This window comes from Equus asinus, chromosome 26 (assembly GCF_041296235.1).
Source record: "Equus asinus isolate D_3611 breed Donkey chromosome 26, EquAss-T2T_v2, whole genome shotgun sequence".
NCBI classification, from domain to species: domain Eukaryota; kingdom Metazoa; phylum Chordata; class Mammalia; order Perissodactyla; family Equidae; genus Equus; species Equus asinus.
In genome coordinates, this window is record NC_091815.1 from 27,562,072 (window position 1) to 27,575,996 (window position 13,925).

The 13,925-nt window shown below is 49.2% G+C and overlaps 1 pseudogene; it reads right to left on the reverse strand.

The window, feature by feature from the left end:
- The window catches only part of LOC123281331 (poly(A) polymerase alpha pseudogene), a 296,804-nt pseudogene that overhangs the window by 33,593 nt on the left and 249,286 nt on the right, over positions 1-13,925 (reverse strand).

Consider the following 13,925-nt stretch of genomic DNA (forward strand, 5'->3'; position numbering starts at 1 on the left):
CAGGATCCAAGGAATGGCCTGCATCCCTCTCAGGGTCATCCCTGTGTCCAGGAATGCCTGTGGTTCCACATAGCCCATCTCCATATCCCAGGCCCTCAGTGCAGGGTGGGTGATGCCCCACAGACTGGCTGAGGGGGCTCACTCAGAGAACAGGACTGAGGACCTGCAGGAGAGGAGTACCCAATGTTCCTATCCACGCAGGTGACTGGCGAGTGAGATGTAAATCTATACCTGAAAAATGCACCTTGTCAGACACTGGCCAATGTTAGGGTCTCAATCCCAGCACCTACTGGCTGACAGCACCCTGCCCTCAAAGCTGGGGATCCTCCCTGAAGCACAGGAGACTTTGATGGTCCCTCATTAGGGGAGGAGGGTCTTTCTATTGTCCTCACCATTCACCCATCCACCTCTCACACTCTGGACAGATTCTCCTGTCCGTCTTGGATTTGATACTTAAATTAGTGACCTTTATTTCTGTCTTTCATCCATAAAACATGAACGCTTAAAACGCTATCAGAGCCCACAAAAAATCCACATTCCTGTACTGAAACACAAATCCTGGTCAGCTTTCACCATTTCCTTAAGACATAAACCAAAAAAGTGACATTAATAATGAACTAGGAGGATAAAACAGGCATCACAATTACTGATAAAACTAAGTTATCTCTTTGTCCTTAAAAGAGCATTCCAGTGCATTATCGTTTTCACCATGTCAAAGAGAATGCCTTTCGGTCAGTATGTGTTCTCCACCATCCTGAAGCAGCTGCCTATCTACAATTTTCATGACCTGGTAGAAATTATCCTTTCTTCCTTTACATCTCAAATACAAGACTAGAGGCAGCTCCTGAACCCTCTCCCAGAACAACCACCTGTGACCAGCTATGGAGAGCAGAGGCCTGAGTGTCCCTGGTTCTCCAGACAGCAGAGGTTGCTCTTTGCACTGCCTCTGATCTCAAGACATCTGCTTTGTCGCATATCCATGGGGCACCGGCACAAGAGTCCCAAGCACCATCCTACAGTTGCAATGCCCAACGTCACCAGAATCCTTCATGCTTCACTCAGGCCACATCCGAACTTGGGAAGTTTCTGGAAGCTGAATCCCTGCTTACAGGCACCCACCCCACCACTCGCTCCTTCAGGGCCGCTGTCTGTGTACATCCAAATCCACAAGGTGCCCAGTGTACCCACTGTGACCATAGGTCCCTCCCAGAGCCGCGACCACTCACCAAGATGCCCTGGGACTGGGACCCGCAACTACCCCCATGTGCTGGTCATCTGGGTTTGGAGGCACATTACCAGGCAGAGACTCTGATTCAAACACCTAGCCCTCTTCTGGTCCAGAAGAGTTACCTGAGGCGTATGTGTTTGGTCTGCTGGGCACTGGAGAGCGGTGTGGGGCTCTGGGAACTCAAGATTGCTCTTCTGAGTACAGAGGGGCCCTTTTCTATTCCCACATAGGTACCCACCTCTTCAGTTCCTCCAACATCAAGGAGAGCCCAGACCCCAGTACTAGGGGTTTTGTGCTGAGGCCTCAGGCAATGAGAAAAGGAGACCAAGGTTTGACAAAGAACTGCTCTTTGAGAGCAGGAGACAGAACTAGGGAGAACTTAAGCACCAGAGGAGAAATAGGATGGTCCCTTCCTTGTGCCCAAATGAGAACTCTGAATAGAAGCCTCTACTTCCGTGTAGGATGAGACAGAGCCACATATCCAACAGTCTCAGTCTGCTGACCCCTGCTGTAGGGTCAGCACCAGCCCAGGATCCAAACTTTCAGCTGGGTGACGACTCCGACTCCAGGGCCTTGGGCCTTACCTCTGTCAGTAGCAGGGGCCACCAGTGGGGCCCATTTTCCACTGAAGACACCCACCTAATGGGTACCCCTCTAAGAGCGGGGGTCCTCCAGGTCCCTTTGGAGACTCAAGTCTCAACTGCTTTCACCCTGTTGGGCCCTGAATCTCACCAACATGGGTCACTGAACACCTCAGACCACTTCCACTAGTCCCACGGACAGGACTGCCAAACTTCCAGAACTCCTGTCCTTCTCCTGTGGAGCCCACCAAGCAAAGAATTTTGTTTGCATGCAAGATAAGATCCCAAGTCCTGACCATCATGCTCTGCACCTCCTGCAGATACACTGGTCCCCCCATATCTAATCCACATTGTGGCCTGACCAACAAAGGATTGGGGGCCCCTTATAGTCCCAGATGAGACACAGCTGCAGAACCTCCCAGCCCTGCCCTCTCCACCCCTCTCAATACTTCAGCCTCAATTTTTGCCAAACCCAAGGGCATCATACCCACAAGAAGTAGCCTGTGTCCCTGTCACCCCTACTCCAATTCAGACCTCAGTTGCCTCAGCCTCTTCCACTTCTATGATTCAAGCGCACCTATATTTCTGGCTCAGCCATCAAGTTGGTAGTGGTCACCCTGGGTCTTCTGGTCCCTCTCTTCCAAGATGCTGGAGGCCCAAGACCTCTGTGGGGACCCAGGAGGAGGCCAGGCATGATCCCTTTGGACATGAACTATCCTGTTTTCCACACTGGAGAGACATTGCTCCTATCAAAACCCTTGTCTCCCCCTGCCTACCCACTCATTTTGCCTTCTCCCCAGGAAGCAGACTTGCGAGGAAGGCAGGCCTGCTTCCCCACTTCCCTCATTTGCCCAGTTTGTAGATATGGATTTCTTCTCACATAAAATATTAAGAGGTTGCTTTATTACAATGGAGATTGCCATATTCTTTCTTGTTAAAACTTGCATAGAAAGATGTTTGTCTGCAGAAGGATTTTCAACTTTGGAACTATATACATTTTGGACCAGATCATTCTTGGTTGTAGGGAATTGCCCTGTGCATTGCAGAATTTTTAGCAACATCACTAGCCTCAATTCAGTTGGTAACAATGGTTCACTCATAAGTCCTGAATAACAAAAAAATATCTCCAGACATTGAAAAATATCTCTGGAGGGAAAACTCAATAAAGCTGAGAACCCCTGATCTGGGCTAAGTATTGTTTTAAAGCTTAAATCCAAAAGAAGATAATGATGAATGAAAAAAATGAGAGAAAGACCTAATAAATGGGCCAATGCTGTTTAAATAAACACAAATTTATATGTGGGGCATAATAGAAAAGATCAGAAACTAGGTAAGAGGTCCGTGGGACGCTTTGCTTGTTCTGTTCTTTGCATCCAAAGCCTCTTTAAACACTGTTGAAACATGAATGTCATGGGTTTCCCTAATTATAAGTCAGAATATAGAGCTGTAAAAAAAGCTAAGTCACATCTCTCATGGAGCTCACTTTCTAAAAGGTGTGGAGACAGAAAATCAACAAGTAAATAAATATATACTATGTCAGTTGAGGAAATGGGCTATAAGGAAAAATAGAATCAATTGATTCATTTACTTTGAGGAGCTGCAATTGGCATTTGGGTGGGAAATTCTGTGTTATGTGAGACAGTCTCAAGGCTCTAACCACATTTATTACCTCTCACCCCTACATTCTTAGTTCTAGAAGGTCTATCAAGTCACTGATAGAGTCAAAATACCCCTCAAACACACATACACACACAGACACATGCACACATTTCCAAATGCTCGCTGCGGGGTAGGAGGGTGGTCGGTAGGGTCTAACCCAGTGGAGAAAAGCGTCTCAATATTTATTACTTATTTCCAGGCTATTTTGTCTTCTCCTTAGGGAGTAGGTGGCTGAGCAGCGGCCTTCCAAGACAAAGTGAACATGTCTGTGACCCACAGGGAATCACCTGGAAAGGATGTGAATAAAGAGAACCCTTCACCTCATTTGCTTTTTTTATGTTCATGAGAATTTTCTCTTAGCAGAAATTCACCTGAAACTCCAGGTCTGTTGTTTCCTGGGGTACGCAGGGAAAATGTCTAAAATTATCCCAACTCCCACCCCTATTTCCTGAGCAAGACCAGTTGAGGTGGCGGAATGTGGTGGGCATGATATTAACAGGAAACAATGAAATCACAAGAGACTCTGCCCAGCCAGGAAGCACTGGGCTGTCTCACACCATGGACAGTTCCCAGCCTCTTTCCCTTTGCGAACACAGGTAGGGTCAGGAAAACAGAAAACGGGACCAGCTGATGTCCACACAAATATGAGCAAGGAAGGAGTAATCATAGTTTATGGACTGACCGTGGGTGTAACTTCTTCTCATGCCCTCACCCAGTGTCCTGAGCCCTCCTATCCTCTTCAACTCAGGCTCTGGCAAAAAGACACCCATAAAACCCATCAACTCTTCCAAAATGCCACCATCTGTTTCTTTTCGCCTTCCCCTGTGAGCTTCCTCTCATTTGTTCCTTGTCATCCCATTTCCACATACACTGCCCCTCATTACTCCTGGCCCATCAAGAACTGCTCCTGCCTCCCTGTGTCCCACAAAGTCCCTGCCTGGGATGCCCTCTCCCTTTTCTCCATGAACCTGCTTCTTCGCCTTTTTTACAGTCAACCTCATTGGTCATCTTGCCACAAAGTCATCCCAACCTCCACTGTGGGCACAGTGGGCCCCCTTTGAACTCCCTTCTCTGTCTCTCTCCCTTTGTGCTCTGACAACATGCTCAGGAACAGTTACATGTGTCCTATGGATCCCTGAGTTCCCACTGTGATTAGTTGTGGCTCTCAATGGCCCCATTGCTCCTACACAAGGACCAGAAACAGGTAAATGTGTGTGGCTCTCAATGGCCCCATTGCTCCTACACAAGGACCAGAAACAGGTAAATAGGTGTTCAGAGAATGAATAAGGGTAAGAAAGTGGATAACTGGGTGACACTTGCTTCTGCTCCCACATAATTAATATGAGAATGCTGTGAACGTGAAGAAATGGGCATTCACATACACTCCCAGTGGTGCATTGGTGCCAGTTTATACAAGGTAATGTGTAGCTTCCTCTCCTAAATTTGTCTCTTTCGAGATAAAATTCACATAAGCTGAAATTCACCATTTTAACCATTTTGAACTGTGAAGCCAGGGGGACGTGGCCCATTCAGTCCTACCAGAGTTCAACTGTGCTGGAGGATAGACCCAGGGTAGTGAGAGTCCTGCACGGACTGTCCCTGTGGGCAAGAGGTCAGAGTCCATCTCTGGCCAGGGGTCAGCGTGCACAGCACTAAGTGAGCACTGGTCAGATGCCTGGTCCCAAGTCTGACAGAGGGTAAACATCCCCTCGTGTCTACCAGAGGGTGATAGCAGGACATGCAAAGATGTCTGTCTCACTCAGAGCCACACACACCACATACCACACACCAGACACACACTCAGGAATTGTTAGACTCACTTCACCCACAAATGTCCTCAAGTACCTCAAGCACAGAGTCAAGGAGGAGAGTGACCACCATCCTTACACAAAATGATAGATATGCCTTTGCTAGAAAAATTATCCAGTCCCCAGGAGAAGTGACATCGTGTCGCAGTGTGCATCACCCAGGGAGAGCTGTGCTGAGAAGACATCGGTCCCATCTGATGGGGTAGATGTGAGTCTCCTATAAGTAGAAACACTGCCGAGTTCCTTCTCCCTGCTCCTTCCCCACACAAGGACCTGCCCAAGGAACCTCAGCACCTTTTTCCCTGCTGGAACCTCATGGGCATCATGACTGGGGTCTAGGCTGGGCTGACCCTCACATGAAATCCTTCAGTGTCTTCTGTTCCCAGAAACCTGTGGGGTATTGGGGCCCTTCTTCAGACCAACCTCCCCTCTGTCTCTCTCCTCCTCTGTTGAGGGGAGGTAGAGGGCCTCCTCTCATCAGCAAGTGAGTCTCCCTTCTCATCCTCATCTGTCATTTCCATTCCATGACACTCTCCTGCACTCATCTAAGAGGATAACTTTTCCGCAAGCCTTTGACCAAGGCAACCCCAGACACACAGCACTTCCCCCAACTCCATCCTGTGAGCCCAGGGAGCAGCTGGGAGTTAGGGCTCCAAGGACATCCACCTGCTTCATAGCCTACCTCCTTACACTGGGATCTTTTCCACTTAGGCCTGAGTTCCCTTCAAGTCCAAAGCCTCAGCACAAAGGACCTCACACTCCCTCCAAGGCATAGAACATTCCCAAGGAAACAGACACCCTGAGAGACAGGACTCTCCCGAATGACCAGAAGGCCATGGCCATGGGAAATTCCACACCTGGCTCACTACCCTCAGCCACTCTAGGAGCCTGGGCCTCTGTGTGGGATATTCTCTCCCTCCTCTGGGGTTGCACAGGCTGGGACACCCCAAGGACTTCTCAGAGAAAAATACCTCCAAGTCCTCCCCACTCAACTCAGCAAGCCACTACTAAGTTTTACATCTGTGTCTGTATAACCTGCCAGAACCATGAAGTCTCTGCATCAGAGAATACCATTTACTCAGAGATAGAGGAAAAGATACAAAGCTTAGGGAAACTGGAATTTCGGTGTGGATTTATCATTTAAGACTTGCCCATCTGCTCTGTGAAAGTCCAGAGGACACACTTTCACCACGACTGTGAGATACAAGTTTGTAAGGGAGCCCCTGTATCCTTGAGTGGCTCTGTGATGGCTCTTATCTGTAGGTCAGAAATTAGAATGGGAACTGCTGCCACTGAATTGGGAAACCTAAACACAATGCGGGTAACTGTATCCTGAGGTAGCAGGGCCAAGAAACGGCACTTAATCACCAAGGCAAGGTGGACCATGGTCACCATAATAGACAGCAGAGTCAAAGCAGCAATCAGAATAGTCTGACTCACAGAGACCAATGGCATTAGCTAATTGATCATGGTGTTCCTAGAAATAAAATGGATGGGAAAGCTACTAAATTCTTACCTGATTGTATAAGCAGAAAAATTCCAGGTCAAGTGAACAAAAGTCAAACTTGAGTCATAGAAACAGAGTGTTACAGCCCCTCAATCAATTCCCATACTTGAGCTAGTTTACAGATTCAGAACTCCTTGAATAAAGGGGAGGCCATACCTCCTTGATGAAGGATCCCACTATATTGCCAAAATGTATACCGTCAATCTTTCTGCCAGCCTTCCACAGAGAGACCTATGACCTATTACCAGGGTGATTGTGCATTGAGGAAAAGGAAATAATCAGACTTCTGTGGATTGCTGGACACAGGCTCAGAACTGACACTAATTGCAGGAGACCCAAAATGTCACCGTGGCCCACCAGTCAAAGCTGGGGCTTATTGGAGGTCAAGTGGTCAATGGAGTTTCAGCTCCGAGTCATCTCATGGTGGGCCCAGTGGGTCCCCAAACACAGCTTGTAGTTATATGCCAAGTTTTGGGATGTATACTTGGGATAGATATACTCAACAGCTGGCAGAATCCCCACATTGGTTCCCTGATCTGTGGAGTGGGGCTATTATGATGGGAAATATCAAGTGGAAGCCACTAGATCTGCCTCTACCCAGGAAAACAGTAAGCCAATAGCAATACCACATTCCTGGAGGGACTACAGAGATTAGTGCCTCCACTGAGAACTTGAGGGATGCAGAGGTGGTCATTCCCATCACATCTCCATTCACTCCTACTATTTGGCAGAAGACAGATGGATCTTAGAGAATGACAGTGCATTGTTATAAGCTTAACCAGGTGACAACTCCCCTTGCAGCTGCTGTACCAGACGTGGTTTCTTTGCTTGAGCAAATTAACACATCCCCTGGTACCTAGTATGCAGCTATTAATCTGGCAAATACATTTTTCTCCAATCTGTCAGTAAAGACCCACCAGAAGCAGCTTGCTTTCAGCTGGAAAGACCAGAATACACCTTCACCATCCTATCTCAGAGGTCAACCAACTCTCAGCCTGTGTCATAATTTAGTTCACAAAGATCTTGATAGCCTTTCCCTTCCACAAGATATCACACTGGTCCATTACACTGATGACATCATGCTGATTGGGCCCAGTGAGAAAGAAGTAGCAACTCTAGACTTATTGGTAAGATATTTGTATGTCAAAACATGGGTGAAAAAATTGACAAAAATTCAGGTGCATGCTACTTCAGTGAAATTTCTAGGAGTCCAGGTGTGAAGGGCATATCTCTTCTAAGGTGAAGAATAAATTGTTGCATCTGGTCTCTCCTTTGACCTACAAGAGACACAATGCCTAGTGGGCCTCTTTGGATTTTGAGGCAACATATTCCTTATTTGGGTGTGCTACTCTGGCCTATTGACCAAGTGACCCAAAAAGCTACTAGTTTTAAATGGTACCCAGGATAAGAGAAGGTACTGCAACAGGTCCAGGCTCTGTGAAAGCTGCTCTGCCATTTGGGTCATATAATCCAGCAGCTCTAATTGTGCTTCAGGTGTTGGTGGCAGATAGGGTTGGTGTTTGGAGACTTTGGCAGGCCCACGTAAGTGAATCACAGGGCAGGCCCTTAGGATTTTGGAACAAAGCCTTGCTATCCTCTGAGGATACCTGCTCTCCCTTTCAGAAACAGCCTTTGGCTTGGTACTGGAACTTAGTAGAGACTGAACACTTGACTGTGGGACACTCAGTTATGGTGCAACCTGAGCTGCATATTCATTGGGAAAAAGGAAATAATCAGACCTTTTGGGGCTTACTGGACACAGGCTCTGAACTGACACTAGTTCCAAAATGAACCAGGTGTTGTCTGACACATTAAGCCATAAAGCTGGGAGTGCACAGCAGTACTCCATCATCAAATGGAAGGGGTATATACATGATCCAGCCTGAGCAGGCTCTGAAGGTACAAGCAGGTTACATGAAGAAGTGACCCAAATGCCCATGGCCCCACTTCTGCTACACTGTCTTCTCTCTCCCAGTTCCCTACAGCCAGTTGATGGAAGAAAAGAAGACTCAGGCCTGGTTTACAGATGGTTCTGTGGGATACACAGGCATCATGTGAAAGTGGACAGCTGCAGCACTACAGTCCCACTAGGGGACTCCCCTGAAGGACAGCGATGAAGGGAAATTTTCTCAGTGGGCAGAACCTCAGGCAGTGCACCTGGGTGATTATTTTGCTAGGAAGGAAAAATGGCCAGATGCGTGATTATATGCCAATTCATGGGCTGTGGCCAGTGATTTGGCTGGATGCTCAGGGACTTGGAAAGAACTTGATTGGAAAACTGGTGACAAGAAGATCTGGGGAAGGAGTATGTGGACAAACAACTCAGAATGCTCATCATTCACCTCAGCAGGAGAGGATTTTAAAATTAAGTAGATGGGAGGAGCTGCTCAGTGGACACCAGTCAGCCTCTTTCCCCACTCACTCCTGTCATTGCCTGGTGGCTCATGAACAAAGTAGCCATGGTGGCAGGGATGGAGGTTATGCATGGGCTCAGCAACATGGACTTCCACTCACCCAGGATGACCTAGCTATGGCCAGCGCTGAGTGCCCAGTCTTCTAGGTCAGAGACCAACACTGGGCCCCTGATAAGGCATCATTCCCCTAGGGTGATCAGCCAGCTACCTGGTGCAGGCTGATTACATTGGACCAGTTCTGTATGGTAGAGGCAGCATTTTGTTCTTATTGGAATAGGCACTTACTCTGGACACAGATTTGCCTTCCCCATACACAATGCTTCTGCCAAAACTACCATTCATGAACTCACAGAATTCCTTGTACTCCATCATGGTATTCCACACAGCATTGCTTCTAATCAAGGGACTCTATTCATAGCAAATGAAATGTAGCAATACCACCATTCTCATGGAATCCACCAGTCTTACCATCCTGAAGTAGAGGGCTTGATAGAAAAGTGGAATGGCCTTTTGGAAACTCACTTACAGCACCAACTAGGTGGCAGTACTTTGCAGGGCTGCAGTAATGTACTCCAGTATATGCTCTGAGTCTGTGTCCAATATGTGTTGCTGTTTCTGCCATTCCCAGGATTCTTGGGTCCAGGAATCAAGGAGTAAAAATGGGAGTGACACCACTCTCTATACCTATACACTAAAAAAATTTCTGCTTCCCGTCTACATGATATTATGCTCTACTGACTTAGAGGTCTTAGTTCCAAAGAGAAGAATGCTTCCACCAGGAGACACAATAATGATTCCATTGACACTTCAAGATTCCTCACTCTCAAGCTACCCACAAAGTGCAGAACCTTGGAGAGCACCAATCTCAGCTTCTCCCTCCTTTCCTCACAGAGGCCAGGGGTCAGAACAAATGAGAGGCTAGTGAGGCCCAGAGAGTGTGAGGGAGCAGCAAGCACAGAAGCAGATGCCTGGAATGGGAGCCAGTGAGGCTACTGGCTGAGGCTGTCCACAGGGGCCCAGGGAGAAGGTGGTACAAGAAAGAAACCCCAGGAATGGAGAGAGATGAAGAGAAACAAACAGGCACCATGAGGGTCGAGCTTGGCTGCTGTGTGGGACTGTGTGTGTGAAGCCATCTCAGGACCAGGCCTTCTCCATTCACAGCTGATATTGACAGAGATTGCCAACAACAATCCTGGATCAATGTGGACTCAACAGTTAAGAGTTAAGCCACGGGCACAGGGCGCACATTAGGCACAGGTCCTAATAAACAGGAGAGGAAGCAGCTCCCATCTCACTTGACCCAGGGACACAGAGGGGTGTGTGGTGCTGTGTGTTCCCAGAATCAGAGTTCTTATTTGGGCACCAGGCCCTGGGAGTGAGAGGGGAAGCTGACTTGGCCATCCTTCCCTTTCAACTCCCCTGACACAGACCTTCCCCTCCTGACATGCCTGGTTCCCTGTTCCTCCTTCTCCCCATAGAACCAACAGCCAGTCCTCCAACCAAAACTATCACTCCACCAAGGGGCATGCATGGTGTAACTTATGGAGACAAACACAAACTGATACACATTCCTAGGAATCTGAGTTTGGTGACATGCACTGTAGGAAGAGGCAAGGCCAATGAACTTACAGCAACAGACTGGGACTCAACAGAAAGGGAATATGCTGGAGTATTAACATGACATGTGACCCATATAAAATGTCTATGGATTGATGTTGAATAAACACACAGAGCTGCATGGCAGGGGGCCTCTGGTTTCTACACGTCCCTCTTCATCCAGCAGAGGGAGGGAGAGCTACTCAGCAGCCTGAAGCTTCCCCAGGGGGCTGCTGATCACCTTCAGCATCACCCACAGCCCAGCAGGATCTGTCCCTCACCAGCCTCACTCAGTCCACCGTCCTCCTCACGCTCCAAGCTCCACACACTGGACTCTGTCAGCCCCTCCCTCCAGCCGGGCATCTGTCCTCCTAAAGGCTGGTCCCTCTGTAGGCAGCTCTTCTCTCCACACCCTTCATCCTTCATGGGTTGAACATCCACTCACACTTCAGATCTCAGCCAAAAGGTCACTTTCTCAGGGCTGCTCTCAGTCATCCCCAGACCACCTGAGACTCCATTACATGCTCTGGATGCACCAGACATTGTCCCTTTGCAGCTCTTCTCTCGATTACAATTAACTCCTTAATTCATGATTTTCTCTGAGTACCTCTCTCCCCATCACAAGGTAAACTCTGATCCCGGGACCCACAAGTGCCCTGTTCTGTGGAGTTCCCAGGGCCCAGACCAAGGCCTGACACATCACAGATGCTCAGAAAATACTCATTAAATAGATGAAGGAAACAACACAACAAAAACTTGCCATCCTAGTGTGACACCTCGGGGTCAGAGCACATTCTGTGTAGACACAGGCAGACAGGCATCAGCATGGGAGAAGAGCAGCAGGGCTGTCTCAAGGATGGGCCTTTCCCCTTGTAAAGTCAGAAGGACAGGGGCCTCCTAAAAGTGAGGAGTCAAATCCCTATTCACTTCCAGAAAATCACATCCCCTCCCCATCTCCACCTCGTGAGTGACTTCTCTCCCAGGAGAGCCTGAGTCAGTGGCCTGTGTGTTTCCTCTTCTCACAGGGACTTGACATGGAACAAACTCTGACTTCTCAATATCAGGTAGACTTACCACAAGGAGAGAAGGAAGCACCACCCGAATTTCAAAAGAATCAGGGGATGACTCCCCATCTCCAGAATCCCTAGTCTGTAGGGACACCTTGTTGTGGTCCCATGAAGGCATCTCACCAGCTCAAGGTAACCTGGGCAATGAGAGGAACTTCCCATCCAGAACAGAACAGGAGAACCAGGATCTGAATTTGCTTGCCTCACAGAGGGACGGAGGGTCCCCTGGGGTCCACCCTCCTCCTAACAGAGGACTCCACAGGATCCCCTGTCTGAGTCTCCAGGTGGAGCTGCTCCAGCTCCTGGGCGTTGTGGGGAGGCCCAGAGCAGATGACACACAGGGACACAGTTGACTAGATGCAACACCCCAGCGCTGTGATGGAAGAAACGGGACATTCTGGGGTCCAGCCTCCAGGCCAGTGTCCTCCTCCAAAAGCTTCAAGACACATCCCTCCAAGCCCACTCTTTAAATCTCAGGAACAGAGAGCTCATCCTGAGATAGTACATCCCCCGGGAAACAGTTCTTCTGACACTAGATCAGGAAACCTGTTGACCAAACCTGTCTTCTCCCTGGGCTTACCCTGCACTGAGATGGAGTCAGGCAGCCTTGGATCCCCAAAGCACAGGACCCAAACTTACCAGCCTTTCAGCCTACAGTCAGAGCCCACCTCTGTCCTAGGGCTCAGATCAGCTCACACCCTCTGGAGCCTGGTCAGCATCCCTGGAGCAGCCCATGACATTGGACACAGGTCTCCTTATGCCCTCCAGGGGGCGACCTTGGGACACAGAAACAACACACAGGAAATAAGCACATGAACATGGCTTGGGCTGAGGGAGCGGAGAAGGAGCCTGATTTCATCCCTCCCTTTAACAGACATTTCTGGGCCCCTCAGACATGTCTGCTCTGTCCGGCCCACTCCTACTAGGGTCCTCCGAGTACCCTGCCCTGTCAGGAGCCCCTGTGCAGGTCCCCACTCCCTGCCTGGCACCACCCATGGGGAAGGCAGGTAAGCACAGGAAAGTCCGCCAGGCAAAGGACAGAGGACCCCAGGATGGTCAGGGAGCACATGGACAGAATCTGAGCAACAGCTCAGCCAACAGACTTGGAGAGGGGGTAGTCTCCCTGAAGCCTTTCCCAAGGACCAAGGATCCCACAGTCACCTGATCTCCCACCACCACCACCCTCTCACCCGGGACATGCAGGAAACCTCCCCCTTCAGACTCGAGAATCGCAGCTCCTGAGACACCAGGTACTGGTTGTCTGTCCTGGAATCAGAGGCCAGGCTGGTGACACCAGAGATAGAGAGAACGTCCTCTCTGTCTCTGGTGTCACCTCACCAGTCATCACTCAGCTTGCCCCTTTCTCACCCCTAGTCATCTCCGTGACCATCCCGTTGGGAGTAAATCCAACCTTCCCAGAGCATCTGAGGACACTGGGAAGACCCTGGTGCCCAGTTCAGTTTCTCTGTCAAAAGAGATAATCCTGTGGGTTTGGAAACCTCTGGGTCTCTGTGGGGTGCTGACAGACACCAAATGCAGGGCACAGCAAGGCCAATGCTGGGGTCAGGCGGGTTGTTCTCTCAGGACACAGGGGTCCCCATCAGCCTTGCTATTGAAAGTGTGCTCCAAAAGCCAACGTGATCAGCATCACCTGAGAGCTTGTTAGACGCAGACTCTTGAATCCACCCCACACCTGCTGGGTCAGAATCTGCATTTTAACAGAATCTCCTGACTCTGAACAGGAGAATGGGAGAGACTGTCCCACCCCCACAAAATGGGGTCTCAGCCTTCCTGGGTAGCCACAAACCTGGGCAGCTGCTAAAGTAGCATTTCTTTTGTCACCTAGGCATTCACAGTCCTTACAAATTTCCACAGGTGATTCTGACACAGAGCAGGGGTGACATCCTTGCAACAAGAGTTCCTGATGTAGCCCAAGAACTCCTGCTCTGAAGGGCTAAGTCAAATGTGAGAGAAAGGGCTGCAGTGGAGACTGACTATGCACCCTGAGCCAGAGTTGTGGGACTGCCTATGACACCAATACCCAGGTTTGTGTTTGTCCAAACAA